The sequence below is a fragment of the Columba livia genome, chromosome 4 (genome assembly GCF_036013475.1).
Source record: "Columba livia isolate bColLiv1 breed racing homer chromosome 4, bColLiv1.pat.W.v2, whole genome shotgun sequence".
In the NCBI taxonomy this organism is placed as follows: Eukaryota; Metazoa; Chordata; class Aves; order Columbiformes; family Columbidae; genus Columba; species Columba livia.
In genome coordinates, this window is record NC_088605.1 from 46,517,287 (window position 1) to 46,530,744 (window position 13,458).

The 13,458-nt window shown below is 39.8% G+C and overlaps 1 long non-coding RNA gene across 4 annotated transcripts in view; it reads right to left on the reverse strand.

The window, feature by feature from the left end:
- The window catches only part of LOC110357631 (uncharacterized), a 54,115-nt gene that overhangs the window by 15,293 nt on the left and 25,364 nt on the right, over positions 1 to 13,458 (reverse strand). Inside the window, exons 1-2 of one of the 4 annotated variants that reach the window (XR_002411376.2) lie at positions 6,453 to 13,442; positions 4,255 to 4,459 (exon numbers count right to left, since the gene is read on the reverse strand). The exons of 2 other annotated variants lie outside the window; for them this stretch is intronic. This is a non-coding gene — a long non-coding RNA (uncharacterized LOC110357631). Of the gene's footprint in view, positions 1 to 4,254; positions 13,443 to 13,458 lie in introns of those variants that run through there. One more of the 4 variants, XR_010472548.1, reaches the window with a different exon arrangement.

Here is a 13,458-nt window from a genome sequence, read left to right on the forward strand (position 1 = left end):
ACATGAAATGAAGCTTGTTACTGTTAGTCCAGCTCAAGAGCTGGAGGTCTGTGCTCCCAGTCCAGCCAGATGACATATATAAAAATAAAAAAACCACATGTGAGTAGTCCCCTGACTTACAATGCCTGTGCCATTTACAGCAGAATGAGCATCTGGCTACAACAAAGCTTTGGGTAAGGTTGTTGATCACAGCTGTCAGTGAGAATGTGCATTAGAACTGCTTTTAGTAGTAGGAATCTCACAGTATGAACATTTGCTGCTATCAGGCGCAAGACAAAGAACCTATTCAGAGACTTTCAGTCACCCATTTTAAAGGGTTTTTTTAAGGGTTTAATAAGAATTGGCTGCACTACACTACTGAAGGCAACTGAGGCACTACAGAAATAAGACTTTTTTTCCTAAACAGCTGCTTCTTTGAGTGCTCTAATGTTCCTGATCCAGGGTTAAGCTATTGGAAAGACTGAGTGTTAGCAGTAGCCGTGTTCCCCTGAACAACCTTGTCATCACAGCAGGAATTTAACATTTCTTAAGTGTTAGCAGAGCCTGAAGTTTAACACTTCAAGTTAAATACCCAGATCTGAAGAAAACTTTCTAATACATAGTTCTATGTCTCTAAAACCACAGTCACACAAAGTGAGTGGTAGCATCAAACTCCATAACTCTCAAAGATGTTTCTCCTTCAGAGTAAGAGTAAATACCAGTAAATGAAACAAGCTATACCATATTACTTGTTTGTCCAACAAAAGCAACAAGAATTATTTGTTATGTGGAGAACTTTGCAATAGAAGGGCATATGCTGGCACGACAATACCTTAAAGAACTATGGTGTAGAAATACAACTAGAATAATACAGAAGGGGACAGTACTCCAGTATCTCATCAAATGTGGTTTGTTAGAAATAGGAACAAATAACACTGGCTCTAACTTGGTTGAACTTGTATCAATGACCCTCAAAGCTAGGAATAAATTTTCCCAAATATCTGAAATATCTCTCTTTCCAGCTGTTCAGGGACATTTTAGGCCTATAAAATATACCAGTTTCAACTGATGTGTTTTATTTTGCCTGCATTCTTTGTCATTCTGTAAATATATTCTTTCAACTACCTAATAACTTACATTTTGCTCTCCAATCCTTTTGTTTTCTTTTTTTATGGGCTTCAGAAATAATTTATAAACAACATACAAGGAAACAGGGTGATGGTTTTCTGCTTTCAAGAACAGGGATAAATGGTTTGAGTGGAGATACAAGAATTAACATATACTGAGATGATAAAGAACTCAGAATAAGAGCTGAAGTTCTCTACCAGCACATATGGAAGCTGCTTTGGATAAATCAGATGCATTACAGAGTCTGGGATAAGATATTCTAAGAAAAAGTTACTTTAAAAAGGTAAAACAAATACACACCAATTACTTTATTCATGAAGGACTAGACTGGAGCTTTATCCCTTTTACTTGAAACAATATTAAGTTATATTCCAAGTATCGTTCTGAACAGATATTTCTAGAATCAATTATGCTAAGAGGTGAGCTACCTAAAAATTAATCTTTTGGTCTCAATGAAAACTTAACTGAATAAAGTAACTCCTCTTCTGCAAGAAATGTCATTCTTCAACTAGAAACAGAGGAAACCATTTCCAAAAATGTCCTTTTCATGATCTTCACTGTCCTGGAGGATCAAATGTTCATCTGACTGTATTCTTGCTCCTGCCAGCAAAAATTAGACTGCCTAGATTATGTTTTCTATTTAAACTGCATGAAGATTTTCAGGAGCTCATGTGTCCTTGAGTAGTCAGCCCTGCCAAAACGAGGTGTTTTCTTTTGGCACATACTAGTGAGACACAAAGCTGCATTTGCAGGTGGAAAAGCAGAAGCAATTACATAGAATATTAAAAATGTTGATTAATGCATTTTTATATATGTTGACATTGTTTTCACATCTATTAAGCTCAATTCTGACACATCTGTGCTGCAGTCCGGCACCTGACTGCCACTGATGTACACATGAAAGAAGAGTAATGACAATAGCATAGGTTTCAGCTCTCAAACATTACTCAGCCACATGCAGCACACACTGAGCCTTGTGTTGCTTCAGCCTCAGTACAACAATAACATTCAGTCTGCCTTAAACCATCTGGGGCATCTTTCCTCAGTGTCACATGACAGGCATACCTATATCAAGGAAAACAGACCTGCTAAAAATTAAAGTCCTTGGTTGGCAAGCTCTCTGGGTCATTCACCATACCATCCACTGATGGTAATGACATTTTAAGACCTTTTGTAGAAAAGGCCATTTAAATTACAGTACTTTAAACTTCTCAGCAATTTTTCTACACAGCAAAACCAAAATGTAAGTATTTTACCATAATACCTGATCAACAAACTCTCAATAGAATGAGACTTAAAATTAACTATAAATGTGTGTAGTTTGTATTCTAGTTGAAAAACCTTCCAAAGAGCTTCATTTCCCTCGTTGCCAGGGCTTGTCTTTTGCCTCAGGCTTGTCATAATACTCAGTCCTCTATAGTTTTGCACTTTTTCTCCTCTAGGGTCATTCTTCTGTCAGCTCAGCAAGACCTTTTTTATTATATATTCTCTTTTTTGATCTCTCTTTTTCCTCTCAGGCCCTCTCTTCTATGCTTATATTTACTAAATATGACCATGTTTTACATTTCCTCACTATTGCTTTCCTAGGGTTTCTTTAATCCTATCCACCCCTTTCATAAGGAATACATCTATATTACTCACTTCTCTCCCTCAGGCATCCTTCCTCACCTCCATGTGATCCAAGCCATCCCCTCTTTTTATCTTTTGGTCTTTTTCCTCATCAGCCTTCTATCACCTTCCTCTGTTCCTATCACTATCAAACAAATTATTTCTGGAGTCCACAGGCTGTGGACTGCTAGGCAGCACCCATTTCTTTGAAGTTAGCATCCAATTCAAGAAAGGAGATATCACTGTCCTTCTGTAGTGATACGTGACTTACATTAAAGCCCAAGAATTGCTGTCTCACAGCTATTTGAGACCAAGAAGCTGCCACTATGGATGCAATCTGCAGCTGCCACTGTGGATGCAATCTGCTCTTAGGAGATTTCAGAAATCCAGGATTACAACATTTCACCAATACTAATCCTGTACTGATCTTCAGAAAAACTGCAGTTAAAAATTTCCATTCTGATTGATGTAACTTGGGTGACTATAAATTTTATTTTCTTCAAAAGCCTAACTGCAACCCTATGAGCTGTCACTGGCTGTATGTGGCAGTGTGATAAGAGTCATATCCAGACTACCTTCCAAACAAGTGAGAAAGCAGCAGGTGTAAAATCCAGTGGGTGTCTTAGCTGGCAGAGCAAAGCTGTCGGGTCATAATAAGTGAAGGAGAAAGACTGAAAAATCAGCTTCTGCAGATAGAGCTAGCTTAAATATTGCTGGAACATAAGATAACCATTTGTCCCAGAGAACTTCAAGAATTATAAGGTGCCATAAATAAACTGTAAATACTAACCCCTAAAGACAGGCATACATATGCTTTCCTCTACCCATGTTTTACCAAAACAAATTAGCACGCAAACACACACTACAAGGGAAATTCTGTCAAGAGCACAGAAGGAGATTTATCTCCCCTGTCTGGTGAAGCAAGAGGTACAGAGGGTAGAGTCAGGATTAGATGGGAGCTCCTGGTTTCAGCTTGGCTGGGCATGAGAGGAAAAGAAGACTATCAAGCAGAGGCAGTGCAGCTCTTCGGACAACAGTAGTCAGCAGGGAAGGCAGTTTTAAAATGACAGCTCAAAAATTGGCTGTAATCTTAATGTTTGGCCCTAATGAGCTAGACTGAACTTTCTCCAGCACAGCTGTGCTTAAAGTTGTTTTTCTGGACAAAGGCTGCTGTCCTGGTCTAATTATTTTAATAATTCCACATCCCCCTGCCTTATGTAATTAACTTGGGTTTGTGGTTTTGCAGAGAAGACCGCTATTAAAACAAAACCAAGTTGGTTAGTGGTAGCAGTAGTGTTTGTATTACTGCAGCACCTCTAAAACCTAGTCATGGCTCAGGATTCTAGTGTCCTGAGGCTGTGCTGAGGATGAAGAAACACAATGGAGTATACACTGTCACAAGATGGAAGCACTGCATCTTTCTCCAGCTTGGCAATATGGCTTAGCATTTCACATTTGGTTCTTTATGGACACCCAGTTTCCTGCTACTTACTGCATACTAAGCTGGGGACTGACTCACAATGCTAAAATATTACTCACCTATTCAGATACGAGGCCACCTTCCTCACAGCAAGGGCCTTCTGCAGGCTGAGGGGATGACTATTGTGGGTACTCACATGGTACCCATCAGAGAAACACTGAGGAAGCTCGCTGCCCTTTAAGTGCTCACCATTGTGATGCCCCTGTGTAGAGAGGCAGCCTAGGTCTTGAGAGATCTTATTGACAAAGCACCTTGCCCAAGGTGCTAGAAAGAAAAGAAAAGAAAAAAAAAAAAAAATCAAATCTGTGTTAAAGCAGGAACTGAATTCAGATTTTTCTGGTGGCCACATGGCTTGAAGTTTACCATCCTCTGAACAACATCTCTTTACATCACACTAGGTTTGCATGCCCTATTAAAAACTGAGGTGCAAACATTTACACAGCACATCTAATTTCTTCCTCTTAGAAAAGACAAGTATAAGCTAGTGGTATGCTACCCAAAAAAATTTTGTAATTTCCCTTTTCTTAAAAAAAAAAGAAGTCAAGAAATTTCAAGCTTTTTTTTCCATCTAAAATAGTTACACCATTTCCCAAGTAGCTCCTATGTAATTGTATTTGTCCTTGCACCATTTTTCCTCCACAGAATTTTTACACAGCAAGAAAAATTTTATTAACCACATTTAGAGAGAAGCTGAAACCCAAGGTGAATTAATGAAACATCACACAGCAAGTGATTTGAGGCTGCAAAAACACAACCCAGCACTGAAGAAACATCATGTGGGCCCTATGGGTCCTGTTCCATGTTCTTCACTGGGCATGACAGTGGTAGGGACCAAGTGCATGGTCTGCTGCAAGACCAACAGTCACAGCTATGCAGCAAGTTTGTCAGTGAACACACCAAGAAGCAGAGTTTTAGGCAGCCAAGAAAATGTATTTTGAAAATCAGAAGAGGGAAGAGATGGTTTGAAAGCCACTGAAATACTTCATTCCTAATGATGAACCCATGGCCAGAGTTTTCAATTAAATTAGATGAGCCTGTTCTTTTGTGTTTAAATAGAAGCGGTCTGTGAGCTGTGACTCTATCTACAGAGCAATAAGTATTAAGTGAGGGTGGAGGACTAAATGGCAGCAAGCTGGCCCATTTAGGTCTTCATTCAAGGGAGTACTTGGTACAAATGGAAGTTTGATTTCAGTCTGGCTGCCTTCCAGATTTTGTTTTCTTACATTTTTGCTCTTCCTACACAGTTTTTCCATTCACCCAAATAATTTTTTTCTCTTACTTTTCAGTTTTATGACCACACCTTTAACCTCTTTTGTCCAGCTGCACTGGCCTTTGCTCCCTCACTTTGGCCCAACCCACACTCACACACACTTTTGTTTGCAGTCTCTAGAAAACAGAAAAAAGCCCACCAACATTATAAACTAAAATTTCACTGAAGATTTCATTTTGTGATTCAAGGAAATAATAGCTCTGAAAGAGTCTGACACCTTATTTAGAGCCAGACACAGTGAGCCCTGATCTAAAGGCTAGCCCATTTGTTCATCTAATAGTTCACTCCAAAAGACAACCATGCTTATCATATCAGAAAGTACATCTCTGCAGACATGCCATGGTTGCATATTTACTGGGAAGCACTTGAAGTTACTTGCACAATCATGCATCACTGGTTACGTGTTCAAGACCAAGTTTAAATGCTGTGTATACCTTTCAGTTTATATCCTGTTACCTTTGCCTGTATACTAAGAAGATTTAAACTCCTCACACCATTCCTTATATCTAATAACAGATTAGCAAACAAAATTGTAAGGTTGTGCACAAAATATTTCACAGATACATTAATGTGAATTCTCCATGCAATAAAACATGAAACTATAAGTATATACTAAAATATTTTGAATCATAATGTATCTCTCGTAGGTTTCTAACTCAATTATTCTTAAAAGATATGTTCCTTTAAAATGAAATGCATGATAACTTAAGCGTAATCTTACACTTTTTGTATGTTTTCTGCATATAAAATGCTCCTGTGTATATTTAAATGAACCCTAGTCATAACCAACAAATGCCATGAAAATAAAAACAGAGTAGTTATAAGGTAAAGTAAGGAGTCCTTGCTGAGCCAAGCTATTTCATTGGTGAGCATTGCAAAACCAAGGAAAGTGTTTTAATATTTTATATGCCCAACATCCAACTTTAAGCATCGCTCCTTTGAAATCTGAGAGCTCACAAACCATGAATTCTCTCATCAATTTATGACCTGTCTCCAGTGCTGTTACTCTGCTTTCAGACCAAGAGGACCAGGCAGTTTTACAGACCACATTCCGCTGCAGACAGGAGGTAAATAAGCTCATCTGCCCTATTAACAAGAAAGAAAGAATTTGTTAAGTACCTAACTTCTCATTTTCTTCATTCCAGTTGCTCTGCAGACTTTAGCCTTGCAAAGCTTCCCCAGCCTGTGTGACCCCACAACAGAGTCTTGAGTGATTCATTGTGGCAAACTTCCTTCTGTTCAGCTTCAGTTTATGTGGCCAGACTAGCTAAGGTTGGGGATTGGGGGCAGGGGGAGGCGGTGTGTGTGTAAGTGGAGGAATTAACAGGAAAAACCAAAACTATCTTAAGAAACAGTGGGTCTGGTTAAGGCACACTGTTCTTTCACCATGTTAGAATTAGTTTACTGACTATTGACTTTGGCTGTAGGTCACTAGGGTGCTAATGCCAGACAAGGCAAAAGGCATCTTGTCCTTTGATAGGATTTAAGGGTAATCTTCAACAGAAAGAGTGAGAACAGTTATTAGCATTTGGGGCTGTGATTGTTAATCCAGCAATGATGCATGACCAATTTATTAACTATTTCACTTGCAGAAACAAATGGAAGAAGGTTCTGCCAAGAATCTGCTGTTCTTTGATGGAGACCACAATGTCTAAATCCCTCTCTAACAGCAAAGCTGTGACAAATGCTGAGCCTGTGAGTTTCACAATGAGGGATTAATTCTGTCTTAATGTATAATCCTATATACTCACAGATGAGAAAGTATTGCAGAGAATCAAAAACCATGCAGAAATATAGCTACTGTACTATAGATTTTTATAGACAATGAGGAAGAAATATTTCTGCATATATTTTTCCCATTTAACAACATCATCAGTAGCTAAACCAGGTCATATGGCCAAAGTAAGCCACTAGTGCTTCCTCTACTTCTTCACAAAAATTGCCACAAAAGCAGCCAAACTGCATGTTGTAGGTTATTCTTCAACAGGACTATGTGGCCTTGACGAACACTAGAGACTCTTAAAGAAAACATTCTCTGTCCCAATCCAACCATACACCATGCTCAGACAGCTACATTAGCAGCTTAGAAAAAAAATCATTCATTTTCAGTGCTCCGTAAATTCCCATCCCACAGGCACTTATTTGCATGTTGCAATGATACACCCGGGAAAAGACTTTGTAATGTACACAGTGACCCAAGTGCAAGGACCAGAGGCAGAAGTTTCTACCCTGAAGGGCAAGGTGTACAACACCTAGATGTCACATAGCCAGGTCCTTTATCACACATAGCATTGAGTCTTTTAAGTTGAATTCATGTCTTGCTTGCAGAATTCTTCCCAAGTCTAAGTCTACTGGTACCATCCTAAATGGTATCTACTCTCTAAATGGTATCTACTCTCTATTACAGCTTAAGAAACCATCGCTTTTGAAATAAGAGCTATTAACATTTGCATTGTGTCTTTATGCCAGGAATCACAGAATCACAGAATCAACTGAGTTGGAAAAGACCTCAGAGATCGAGTCCAACCCTTGGTCCAACTCTAGTCCGTTTACTAGATCATGGCACTAAGTGCCATGTCCAATCTCAGTTTAAAAACATCCAGGGACCGTGAGTCCACCACCTCCCTGGGCAGGCCATTCCAATGCCTGATCACTCTCTCTGTAAAGAATTTCTTTCTAATATCCAGCCTAAATTTTCCCTGGCAGAGTTTAAGTCCATGCCCCCTTGTCCTATTGCTAACTGCCTGGGAGAAGAGACCAATCCCCACCTGGCTATAACTTCCCTTCAGGTAGTTCTAGAGAGTGATGAGCTCACCTCTAAGCCTCCTCTTCTCCAGACTAAACAACCCCAGCTCCCTCAGCGTCTCCCCATAGGTCTTGTGCTCAAGTCCCTTCATCAGTCTTGTTGCTCTTCTCTGGACCCGCTCCAGCACTTCAATATCCTTCCTGAACTGAGGGGCCCAGAACTGAACACAATACTCCAGGTGTGGCCTCACCAGTGCAGAGTACAGGGGAAGGATCACTTCCCTTGTCCTGCTGACCATGCTATTTTTGATACAGGACAGGATACCATTGGCCTTCTTGGACACCTGGGCACACTGTTGGCTCATGTTGAGCTTCTATGAGTCTATGATTCCTGTCAATTAGTACCCCCAGGTCCCTTTCTGCCTGACTGCTCTCCAGCCACTCTGTGCCCAGCCTGTAGCACTGCAGGGGGTTGTTGTGGCCAAAGTGCAGGACCCAGAACTTGGCCTTGTTGAACTTCATCCTGCTGGATGAAGACTTAACTGTCTGAGTTGTCAGTTTCTTAATTACTTTATGTACAAGATACCTCATAAAAACAAGTCAAGATGCAGATCCTGGTTCAGACAAACTGCATTCAGCATTATATGACAAGTGAGAATTCTTAGCTGGCAATGAACAAAATAAGAGAGACAGAAAGAGAGGAGGGGAACAGCCTGTAATAAAGGCCAAAAGTTATCTATGCCTTCAGCCTGATCCATACAGCCAGGGCGCTCTGCCTGTATGAATCCTGCAACAGCTAAACATCATTGTTGAGCCTTCTACCACACTTTTTCCTCTTCACCTCTTGCTTTCAGATTTAAGAGAACTTCTTGTGAACACCTAAATGCAACCCACTGCTGTCCACACAGCAAAAAAAACCTCAAAATTATCCAGGGAATGGACTGCTGAATGAAGAGTTGGCCTGAAAGTAGGCAGAATTGGGCACATCTCATCAGCTGCATAAGGTGTGCAATCCATGTGCCATTTTAAGAGATCTGCATAGAAACATCACTTACAAGCAATCAGAAAAAGGCTAAAAATTAAGATCCCCCAAAGCTGGGTCAAACTTTTTTCTTTTCAATGAATGTCAGGGGGGTGTGGTGGTGGTAATGTACTTAAGTAAGAAATTGCAAACTGTGGGCAAGAAGGAAAACATTTGCATATTGCTGCTTTCTCAGCAAGTCCTCTCACTTGCACTGTGGGCAGTTTCACTGCTTATGTAAGAGCCCTGCCTAATTCTTTGCATCTCACCTTGCTTTGGCTTGTACCATGTAATATTATATTGTGTTTCATCTTCGCAATTAATCTCGATGACTTTTTCAGACAGAAAAAGTCTGGACCTGTCCTCTGATAATTTATGAATCCTGGAAGTTGATCTGGGTGTCAGAACACCTACTCAATTAATATATTGGCTTATCTTGGTTAAGTAGTGACCTTAAAAGTAGCATAGAAATGACAAAATGTCTCAAGATGTCCACATGTCATTAACAACTGGTATAATGGCATAATGTTCAGAAGTTTTCCCTCCACTCTTGGTCCCAGCTTCACAAGCCTGCTTTTGCCTAAAGAACGGAAAGGCCTGGAAATAAATAGCTATAGGATACCTTAGCAGAGGGAGGTACAAGAACAAGGCACATTTCAGATCGAACAAGATGGCAACTCATTGAGAGAGTCTGGCTCACATCAGCCTAATGATGGGAGCCTCACAAGGTAACAGGTTAAGCCCAGTTGAAAAATTTATCCTAATAGTCTAGTTTCCCACAAAGTATACAGCCTCCAAAACCCATTATAATCCCACTTAATTTTTTTTTTATAACATTATCTGTCAAGAATTAAAGCAATTTAGAAGGTATGTATTGTGACTACATCGTAGAAATTCACTACAGTTTAAAGAGTTGATTTTCTTCTCCAGCACAGATAGGATCTTTTTCCTTACTTAGCTGGTACATATTCAGCACCAGACTAATTTAAACCACTGAGACTTTATCAACCATGTCTCTCTCTAGTATCCTAAAAATACAGCACTCTTTTTTTTTTTTTTTTTAAACACATTCACAGAAACAAACAGCTGTTAGCTGTTTACTCTTATTTTTTATTTGATGACTCCATACAAATTGTTCCTTCAAAGTCTTCATGGCTTTCAGAGGAGGAAAGCCATAAACATCCCTTAGCTGTAGCACTTTATACCTGAAAGCTCTTGCTGTCTGTTTGCATCTTTAGATACCAGAGTCCCTGGCAGTTCTACCAGAAATCTCGAACACAGACACAAACCACAAAATTAATCAACACAAACACTGTAATTGCTGAACACCAAAATATTTGAATGTGAACATTTAAACGGTATACGCTGGGACTCACATCACATTATCATCTTCCTGTATCAGTCCAGTCACAAACTTGGACATGTTATTTCCAGAAAAAAAAGAAAGTAGAAAAAATGGCTTAGTCCTTGCACCAAGTACTGTACCATCCAAGAACTGCAGCTGGGTAAATTTCAGTTTACTCTTAGGTCTGAAACCAGCTTACACTGACAGGAAGAGAAATTGAGAAGGTTATCTCCCACTGATCTGTTATCTTCTTCCTCACAAAAAACACTGCATCTTCAGGGTTGAACAGTCTGCATACATAAATCTTCACAGCTTTTCAAACACCTGCACAATGGTTCATCAATTACCCTTCCCTGCCTTCTGTCACCAGCAAAGTTTGGAGAGAATTTGTTTGGCTTGGAATAAAAGTCTACATCTTTTCTTTGTTCCATGCCTAGAAAGAGAATGATGAACTATGGCCAGGTTGTTAATCTAATCAATTTCTTCACCAGAAAATTTTTTCTCCATTTTTAGTGGTCTTTGTTTAATTCCACTAGCTCCCTCAAGACTTTCAGGTTTGTTGTTGCTCAGTGCTTTGAAGCTGTGGCACAATGCAAGACAGGGCAGAGATACTGAAGTCAACTCAGTCTAAATGGCTTCCACACCCAGCCTAGGTCAGTACCCAGAAACATGCCAGGATGACTTTTTTAGCAGCTATGTATACATCATGTCCTAGGGAGAAAACCTAGGTGTTTTCAAAAGGCAACTTTGAGTCTGATTGTCATCTCAATTCTGCCCATGTAAATGAGAAATAATTTCCATTAGAGATGAAGAACAATTGAACTAGAGGCTGGATTTAGTGAGATTCACACAAATCACTCAGTCCTTTCATGCAGGGCACTTCTTCCTGACTCTGTACAGCAGTTAAGCAACTAGCTCACACCACCCTGACCTGCAACAAGGGTTTCTAGGCATAAGAGGAGGTGGGAGGAAGGGAGAAACAGAAGTATGCATAGAGAGCCCCATCTGCCAGTCAGGAAGGAAAGATAAATTGCCTGAAAAGGATCCATGGCCTAGAGGAGGTTCTCACATTATCATTTATACAATATTACAGCTTTGATCTGTAATCCATGTTCTTTTATTCCTTCGCCCCCACCTTTCACATCCATGAGCAATTCTTTATCTCACTTGGTGTTAGTGGTGTGAGCCTGGGGAGACCAGATCTTTGTAAAGAGCTTTGCCCTTTTGTGGCAGCACTAAAAAAAAAAAAAAAAAAAAAGACAGCTTTCCATGACCGCATTTTTCTGTGGGAGCAGGTTTCCTCTCCCAAAGCAGCAGGTATTGCCCACTATCTATCATTACAGAGCACTTGGAGACCCTGGACTGAAAACAAGTGCAGAGTATCAGTATATACATTTTAAAAACAAACAAACAAGAAATCATCTTCTGTTTTAATGTAACTACTACAGTTTCCCATGTTCTCCAAGGATTACTCAAAATCTCTGATCAGTGCTCTTTGCTTTGAAGTTACCACAAACACATCTGCAAACAAAATGTCATACAAAAATTAACCCCTATTTCTTTAAGACTTATAAGGCCAAATCGTCCTTAATGAGGCAACCCAGACAAACACTACAAATCTATGAGTTTGACCTATGTCATTCTCTTCTCTGCAAAAAACCAGCTAAAGGTCATGCTCATAAAGGCGTGCCCATTTCAACTGTGATACAAGCACGTGAAAATGGACAGATGTAGTCAAGAGAAGAAAATTTTGTGAGGATCTAGGCAAAACCCAGATAAGATAACTGACAGTGAGGAGAGTTCCTGTCTTAAAAGGGGCTAAATAAGTTCTCCTTTCAAGTAAGAAGTTGCAAGATGTTTAATTCCCCAATGATTCATAATGTTGTGACATTGAAAGCAAGAGGAGGGATATGCAATGGAAAAGCTCCTGTTACACAGGAGCTATTCAAGAAAGGAAAGAAACTGAGCATTTGCTGACTGGCAAATAGATAATGAGTGAGGGAAAAGGTTTAGGGATTTGACATCTGTTGGCAAGGAAAAGGCTCATCATCTGCATCCCTTGCAGCTGACAATACTCAGCCAACACGCTCCTACTCTGATGTCAGTGGTCTAAATGAGGGCTATAGTCCCAGGAAGTCTCTGTTGAATTATCAGCCGAGGCTCTGACTTCCACAACAACTGCACACTGCTCCTGGAGCACAGAGAAGACTCCATAGCTTCCAATTCAGGCAGGCAAGATTCTGCAATTAAACTGTAGTGCAAAGTTCAAACTTACTTTCAAGACATCTGTTTACACATGTTCACCACCACAAGCCCCCAGTGAACAGAAAACAATTGCCCAGTCCCTCAAGTGATTAGAGCTGGCCTATGTCAGTAATAAAGTGCAGCAAAATGCCATCTTGCCACTGAATAAAGTTATTCAGAATACATGAAAATACTGCAATAGCACTTCATCTTCCCTTCTAGTGGCTGGAAAGCTAAAGTTTGTTCAGCTTTCAGAGTCTCTTGTGGATATAATCATTCTATATATAACTGGAAAACTTGTTAGTGACTCATCTGCCTGTATTTCCAAGTGGATGTTTCAGTCCAATAGCCAGACGTCCATTATGTGGGCTGCTAAATGATTTACATTGATTGAGTATGCACTGTATGCAGCTCTTGCAAATTTTATATGCTGGTTTTACACAGAATGAATGCTTGCTGATTATGCTCCAAATAGCATTGAACCCAATTACCTAAGCCACTAACTCACAGTAAGGAAGCCAGAAACACAGCTGTTGCTTCACTACCTTAAAGAAACATTTACCGTATGGATCCTAAACTACCATAAACTGAAGTAAATGGGAGGCTCACATTACTGAAGAACAAGCCTGTGAGTTCAA